At 35.9% G+C, this 8,197-nt stretch overlaps 1 protein-coding gene across 30 annotated transcripts in view; it reads left to right on the top strand.

Annotated features, from left to right (window-relative positions):
• Positions 1-474: 474 nt before the first annotated feature.
• The window catches only part of BAZ2B (bromodomain adjacent to zinc finger domain 2B), a 326,925-nt gene continuing 319,202 nt past the window's right edge, over positions 475-8,197 (top strand). For all 30 annotated transcript variants that reach the window (XM_043576805.1, XM_043576798.1, XM_043576832.1 and 27 more), the window contains exon 1: positions 475-584. The gene's annotated coding sequence lies outside the window, so the exon portion shown is untranslated. The remainder of the gene's footprint in view (positions 585-8,197) is intronic.

Raw genomic sequence — 8,197 nt, 5'->3', positions numbered from 1 at the left:
TTTTCAATCCTATTTTCTGCCCTACTTTTGAAAGCAAAAAAAAAAAATTAGTTTCTTAACTTTTTTCCTGGGACAAGGAACGGTTGCAAACTCGAAGCTATAGTATTCTTGGAGAAAGAAGCAACCCCCCTCCCTCCTTTGGCTCCTTTAGGAGCTGATAGGTCATTTATTATTGGAACTGAAATGGTATAAACAATTCTCTCTCTTTTTTCCCTTGTTAACAGCAACTTTCATTGTTAGAGAGAGGAGAGAGAGAGAAGCCTTGTTGGTTGACGTCACTTGGTTCATGAAGCCTTCGCCTAGAAGTGAAGCTGCTGAACAAACCTTGAGAAGAATCATCTCCTGCTTCAATCTGCTGCTGGATAGGAACTAATCAGAGAGAGGCGGAAGGCGGAGAAGGAGGGAGTCAAGGGCTTTCCCGATCACAAATCTCACCTCCACTCCAACTCTCTTTATACTTTTCTTGCAAAAATAATAATCGAGATAAGGAGGTGGTAGGGTTTCCAAAAACAAAAATCGTAACCTTCAACCATCTGGGGAAGACAAAAATCCCATCCACCGCAACTCTCAGTTCGAAAGTAAAGGTGAGTTCAAAATGTTCGGGTGTGAGGGGTGCGGGTGAAGTCGAAAATTGCAAATGTTACCGAGCCGGCTGCAGCAGAACAGGAGAAACTACGCTCCTGCGAGCGGGGACTCCGGAGTTGCTGGTCTCGCGGCGCTCGCCCTGCCCGCCCTGCTCGCCCTCAGCGGCTGTTTACCCTCGCCGGTCGGTGTGTCTCTTTGTTGTGCTGGCTGGAAGGCTGGGGCGGTGCTCGGGGTCCCGAGCGGAGTTTGGGGGAGGAGGACGCGGTCCTGGGTGGGAGGTGGGGGGTGCGGTCTGCGGAGAACGTAAACTTTATTCCTGGCTGCCGGTGCGGGACTTCGGTGCACCAGGGCCGCGGGCCGCCGCCGCCGCGAGTCCGCTTCCTTTGTGCCGGCCTCCCAGCCTGGCCGCCGGGGCTGCGCGCCTCCTCCTCCTCCTCTCGGCTTCCAGAGCTCGGGGGGCCGCCAACACTTTTGCTTCTCAAACGATAACCTCTGGCACTGTTGCGATCGCCGTTCCTACGAGGGAATATACGCTGCTCCCCCAATCCCTGTCGGGGTAGTTTCAAGATACCCCCCCCCCGACCCCAGTCCGCCTACTGCTGCCCCTTTTTGCCTCCGCCCCCTCTTCCCTTTAGGACTGATGAGCTGCGCCCCCCCCCCCCCCCCACTCCCCAGTTCGGGCCTCTTTAGCTCTCTCTGGGTAGCTTGGAGCTCCAGAGTTTTCAGAAAATGGGCTGAGGGCGCGGGGCGTGTTATGGGGGCAGGTGGGACTGGGAAAGGATCTGGATACTTGGGAAGATGTACGTCTGTACACAGAGGTTAGAGGAGCACAGCTTTTCCTACAGTAATGTCTGTCTCCTAGCAGTTCTCCCCGAGAACAGCCGCCAGCCCTCAACTCTTCCTCGCTCTTTTAATCTTCGTGTCGCTCCCCTCCCCCCTTTCTCTTTCGCGTCAACCCTCCCCTTAAAGTAGTTCCATGAACCCCAGAATTGGGACTTGGGAAAGGAAGGAAGTGTTTGCAGAGTAAGAGCTGGCCCTGCTATTTGGGAGATTTTTCTCTTCTTTTCTCTCCCTCTGTATTTATCTTTTGTGTGTTGCTTCCTTATAAAGAGAGAAGCAGCTGCAGTCCTTGGCCGAGTTGTTGAAATTTATCCCTTTGTGTATATTACAATATCCTCCATTTTTTCCCCTGCCCTCTAAACAACAAGCGTTTCGCCATCTTGGGCAATTTTTATTCCCAAGTCTCCCCTTTTTTATTTTTGAGAAAGGGAAAGAAGGCGTAGAAAGGCAAAAAAGTGTGTGTGGAAAAGACTCAAAGTTTAGGGAATGTTCAGGGGGCCCAGTGACGTCATGTAAACTTTATCGAGAAATTTTCCCAAGAGTCAATTTTTCGCTTAATTTTTTCCCTGCTTTAAAGGACCGTGTAACTTACTGGTTAGAGAAGTTGTGCTGCTTATTTTTGGGTTCTGCTCTCAAAATGAACCCTCAGTGTCTATACGTTTTGTTTTGGTAACAGGTGGAAAATGTGTAAAAAAAAAAAATGGTATAAACTTTTATAGTGTCATTGATACCTAGCTTTTGTCTACGTGTTGGTTTTTTTTTTTTTATTATTCTTTAAAGGTTTCAAATGTTATTTTTAATCAGCATATTCCCTTTCTCATTTACTCCACTCTGCTGTGGATTTTTCTTTAATCAGCTTGGTTAACATTTTACGTATAATGACTTTAGATTACCTAGATTCCCTTTTGTAATTAAATTATTTTTTACATATTTCCTTGCATTTTGCAAAAACAACTATGAAAATACCTGGAGATACTGGATACTTTTAAAATTTAGTAGCAGATATTAAATCAAACGATTGGTAAAAATGTAGTTAGTATTTAAAAGACAAAATTTATTTTAAAATATATTTTATAACCTCAAGCTGTAAGCTCCTTGTCAGCCATTATGAAAAAATAAACAATAAAAATAGTGTTGTTTTAATTTGCTTGTCTAACGTAGTTTTTCACCTCACAGAAGTTCGGTGGGTCACATGACCAAACTTAATGATACACTGACTGGTATATAAATAAAAGCACTGTAAATTGAATGGGAAAGTGGAATTCTGTCTCCTGTAGTCATTTTCAGTCAGCATATTTACTTCTCTTCTAACAAGGACATGAAACTGTCTGTATTTAATTTGCATTCTCTTTGTCTTCTCGGTTGGGAAAAAACACTGACTACAATTAACTAAAAAAAAAAAAAGTAATAGAAACAATTCTGAAAAGGTTTGTCGAACACATAAGAACTTACATTGTATGTAGTAGTATGTTTTTATCTCTGTAGCAGTCTTCTTTGGTGTTGTTTGCTATGCTATTTATCTTGGAATTTGCTTTATGTAAAACGCTATATAGAAAGCCTGACTGAATTGAATGTCTGCCATTTATGTGAATTGTAGGTAGGTGAAAAATGTTTAAATAGTTAAAAGCACATAGAACAGATGGTTTTAAATTATACATGCAACAAAGGACTAGAAGATTTGGCAGATTATAAATGGCAAGCAACAGAGGATAAGTAGTTTAAGAAAATGGTAGTTAAGTACATTTGATGTCTCACACCTATTGTAAAGACTGTACATATTGTCACTGTGCTGCATAATCAATAATTTAGACAACATTGAGGCACTTATAAGTTTCAGATAGAAAAAAGTAAAATTTTACAAGTGTTTGAAATGAATGGCTGTAATCAAAATTATTTTCAGCCTGTAATGGCAAACAAGAGTCTTTTGGGAGGGGGGGAGTGATCAAATTGTATGCGTTTAAAAGAAAGTTATTTATCAGGACTTAATATTGTTTGTTGTCTTCATATAATGGTTTGGAGAAAAGTAGGAGTAGGTACATATTTTAAAATTCAGAGAATAGTATCTTTACTGGTTTTATATGTTAAGCTATTGCTGAACTGTAGTGGCATTTACTTTTTCAAACACTATTTAAAATATTTTTTAGAGTATTCAGTCTTGGAAACGCATTTGACATAATTTATTAAGTACTAATTGAGTGAAGGATATATTTTGGTATCATTTTTTGAGTTTTGTACATAACATTATGATAATGATTTTTCTTGGTGAACAAGTTTACTCTCAATTTTTAAAATGAAGTGATTTTTCTGTAGTTTCTGCCTTTCCAGAAGAATCTGAGTAATTCCATTTAGCATTTTTCAAGATTTAAAATAAAAGTATTCAAGTTGGCAGAAATTTGTTTTTATTTTTATGTCATTTATTTTAAATGCGTTTAAGACTGTAATGGAAACCTTGGAATTTTAATTCTGTTGCCCTTTCTCTCATTTCTTTGTTTGCATGTTTATTATAGAACTGCAGTGTAAAGGAGCAGATGTTTTGCCAAACATCCTGATGTGTTGCTTTTTCTTATGGGAGTGCATAACTGTTCCTTCTGATGCATCAACTTGACAGCTGGTTGATTTCATGGAGCTGCTAAGAAGCCATTAGTGGTGTCATTGAATTGAAACAGAACAGTCACTCCCAGCTTGAACTGCAATTGTTAATGTCTTTGTTGCTACTTTTGTGTTACTATACAAGATGTAGGATATCACAGTTGCATGAAAGTTTCTGTTTTCTGTCTTACCTCCTTGAATTAGTGAAAGAATGTGTTAAACTTGAATACTTTTGGTTTAAAGATTTCTCAAAGAAAAAGATTTTAAGTTGTAATTTCTGAGTTTCGGACCTACTCCTAGCTAGGACTACTAAAAGAAGTGATTTAGCACGAACAAAATAATGTGATTTTGATCCCTAGTTGAGATTATATCATCTTAATGATTTTTAATATACTTGATATCCTGAGGGATTAATTAAATTACCTAGTTAGGTATTTTAAGAGGTTTTTGATTATATAAAATTAAGTATTTCATACCACAAGGTTTTAAAAGATTGTACTTTATTTAATAAATACTGACTTGTTTGATTAAATATTTTTTTAAACTTTTGTTGCAGAAGGTAATCAGAAAAGAATTGCTGAGGAAAAGGCAGTTTTATGTTTAATTTTCTGTATAAGAAGGTGAAGATAATAAATAATTGGTGATCATTTAATGATTTTAAAATGGGAATTATAGTTTTATTGTACTAATAACTTTTATTGATAGTTTCAACTATCAGACTATGGTACTAAATGGTGTCAAATCATCCCATTGGTGCCTAAGTGTTTTCTACTTATTTATTTATTTGTTTATTTGTTTATTTATTTAGTGGGAGAAGAGATAGAAAAGAGGAAGAATAAAGTGATTATTCTAAAAGAGAAAACATTTTTTGAAAAATTGTGTAAAAAATCTTTAGGATAATAAGTTTAAGGATATAATATACTTTATTCACTATGTCAGGAGATCTTTTGTAGTTCCAGTATTTATTCATTTTTATTTTTTAAATCTTTAAAACAGTTTTTCAAAGAGCATAAAATTCATAACATTTAAAATAGGATGCCTTTAAAAATATTAAAATGTGAAATTGATGATGCGAATATATAATTTGCTAAGTTAAATAGCATTAGAAGGATTTCCTATACAATATAAACAAATTGTAAGCACTTTTAGTACATGCTGAGTGATAACAGAATTATGATTTCCTGAAATTATAAGTTTATAGAGATGTTTTCCTTTTAAATAGATCACACATTACTAAGATTTCTTTCAGGTAATATGCTTTCTCAACTCTTTTTATGTAATAGCTTTACAATTCCCTAAAAAGAAAAGTATTCTGTTAACCTTAGCCTGTGATTCAGTTTTTAAGAAATACACTTATTCATAAGATGTTTGTGTCAAGGCAGATACTCATAGAAACTGGATTAAGGTAAAGATATTAAATGTCAACTTTTTAAAAAAGGAATCTCAATGCTTAACTCATTTTTACAGGTAATGTAGTCTTAATTATTAGTGTAGTGCAAATCAGCATTCCATTGTTTAAGCAGGAATTTTCCTACATTGGGTAGAGGGCAATTCTAAACAGAAGAATCATAAAAAATTTAAACTTTCATTCATGAGTTTTTCTGTTGACCATATTAGCTTTGAAGTTACAGGCAATGAGTATAATTTATAATTACATATGAAACTATAAAATATTGGCAATATCTTTGCTGAAAGAAAACCAAAACAATTTATATGACTTTTAAATCTATTTTGAATGTTATGTAAATTGTGGCAATTCATAATACAGTTTGAGGTGTAAAATATTTAACGGTCTTGATATTTGTAGATTAAACATGGAGTTTTTTAAATGAATAGGCATTTATAAGCGTATGAGGTGAAAATAAAGTTTTTATCCCACATATCTAGAAATTTACTATATAAGATAGGGTGTTTTCTCTCTTTTTACATTAATGCTTTTAACATAGTTGTTTTTATAATCTATGAAATTTGACTTGTACTTTGGTTTTTGAATGTCTTTCATTCAAAAAAATGTTAGATATAACAATGAAAGTAATACAGATAAGAACCTTTACTAATTTTGTGTGTGCACATGTGTGCATGTGTATGTAAGGAAAAAGGAGTATTTGTTTTGAAGATAATTATTGCATTGGTACTTCAGCTATGTGTAGACATAATTGTGTGTTTTTCCTCTGTTTTCTCCTCTTAACACTTTTCCACAAGCATGCACTCATTAATCAAAGACGGTGCACTCCTGCTGAGGGCAGAGAGGTTCATCAAATTGGCAGTCAGTTTGGTGTAAAGAACGGTGTACTGAAGCTCTTAACTCACTGGGACATAAATAAATCTAAGGTCTTTGTATGCAAACCCTGGAGGTTAATACTGTATAATTCAATGTCCTGTCTTTGTTTTTATGATTGATGTTTTTAAATGTTTCAAGCTTGATGCAAGTCTTCTAGTAGGTCAGGTCTGACATTCTGATTGGCTGAAGTGAGAAAGCATTAGGTTGTCAGAAGGACTTTGAGTATGCTGCAGAGATTTTGATTTTTTTTCCTACGAGATCATTGTCATATTGCCTGAGCTGTTATAGGAATGTACCAATGATTGACATCCCCTGCTGTGATAATGGACCCAGTGCATGAAATGCCAATAGTTTGGTCCTATTTGTTCGGAAGCTTACTGCTATTTGTATCCTTAACAGAGCTAACATGTAGAACAAGCAAAACTACTGGGATTTCTCTGTAGAAATAGTGCAGGGATTTGGCTTTAACATGAATTGGTTGCATATTCATAATTTAAGAACAGCTGGTTACAGCAAGCACATAGTCATTTGCAAGCTATTATAAACCATTCCACTCACACATGGAGCCTGTGCTTGGTGATTTTTTTTTTTTTTTTATTGATCTACCTGCATTTAAAATCTGGTCACTGCTGCTACAGAAGCTCTTCATTTTAGCTATGTCTGCAACATAGAAGAGCTTCAATTTTAAATATTTAATTTAAACTAAATGCTGAATAAAATGAAGAAGCTTTGAAAGAACCAAGTGTAAAAGGTCAATAATATATTACCCATCATATATCTCATCTTGGCCAGAAAGGAAACAAAGCTAGATTACACCACCATTGTAATTTTTGGAAAATATGTTTTATAATTTTTGTTCATAGATGAGTAACTGAATTATCTCTGATTTGAAAATGTTGTTAATTATATTTTGCTAGTTATATGTAGATTTAGGTAACAACACAAGCAATAGATTGTGCTTAATTAGCCTGTAAAACAATTTCACATAATACATAGAAAAGTGACAATACTTTTAGTTTATGAGTGGTGTAAGACAAGATAGGAAGATCAGCAAGACATTATGCTTTGATTAGAGTAATGCTAATCCTAAAACCAGGAAGTTACTTTAATCTTTTTTTAGAAGAAATCTAATGAGTCTTTTCTGCTTTTTGGCTCACTTCTGGAATATTAAGCACAGCTGCATTCCTACAGTATTTAAATGATATGTATAAACTAGTCCACCTGTAATAGTTTCCCCGCAGGTTGTGCTGCCTGGTAGTGACTGAAAGGAGAGGGAAAACCTGTGAATCCCAAGTTTTCAATGAGAAGAGTGGGAGGAGAGGTGTTAAATGTGATTTCCGCTCTCCTTGTAGGAATCACAGGGAGCTCTGCCTTGATTTGTGTATGTTAAAATAAGTGGATACCTGAGTGATTTACAAGGATGGTGATTATATTGAGCCTTCTACACAACATAGTGTTATGTTCACATGTGCATGCATGTGTTTGTCCCCATGCTAGATGATGAAGTAGCTTTCAGCACTTCAAGGTTGAGTACCACTCCTAAGAGTGCATTTTACTCTTTCTTGGTTTCACAAATGGCTGGATGTGTTGGTAATATAACAGAATATATGGCCAAATTTAATCTAACAGATAGTAGGCTGTCCTTTTTTCTAAATAATAAATTCAGAGGTTATTAAAGGACGATGTGTTATGTTTTAGTTTTGAGTTGCATCGGATAATAACTTTATATACGCAGTTAATTTGCCATCATTTGAGGTTACATTGATCATTTCATGAATTATTATACATCTTCTTTTTGTGTGTGTGCCTTTTGACTGCTCTCTGTTGTGTCTTTTGACTGTTGTCTGTTCAGTTATTTTCCTGTTTGGAATCTCATCACAGAATAAGCTGAGGAAATAAAAG

The sequence above is a fragment of the Prionailurus bengalensis genome, chromosome C1 (genome assembly GCF_016509475.1).
Source record: "Prionailurus bengalensis isolate Pbe53 chromosome C1, Fcat_Pben_1.1_paternal_pri, whole genome shotgun sequence".
Taxonomy (NCBI): Eukaryota; Metazoa; Chordata; class Mammalia; order Carnivora; family Felidae; genus Prionailurus; species Prionailurus bengalensis.
This window is presented reverse-complemented; position numbering and strand designations above follow the sequence as displayed.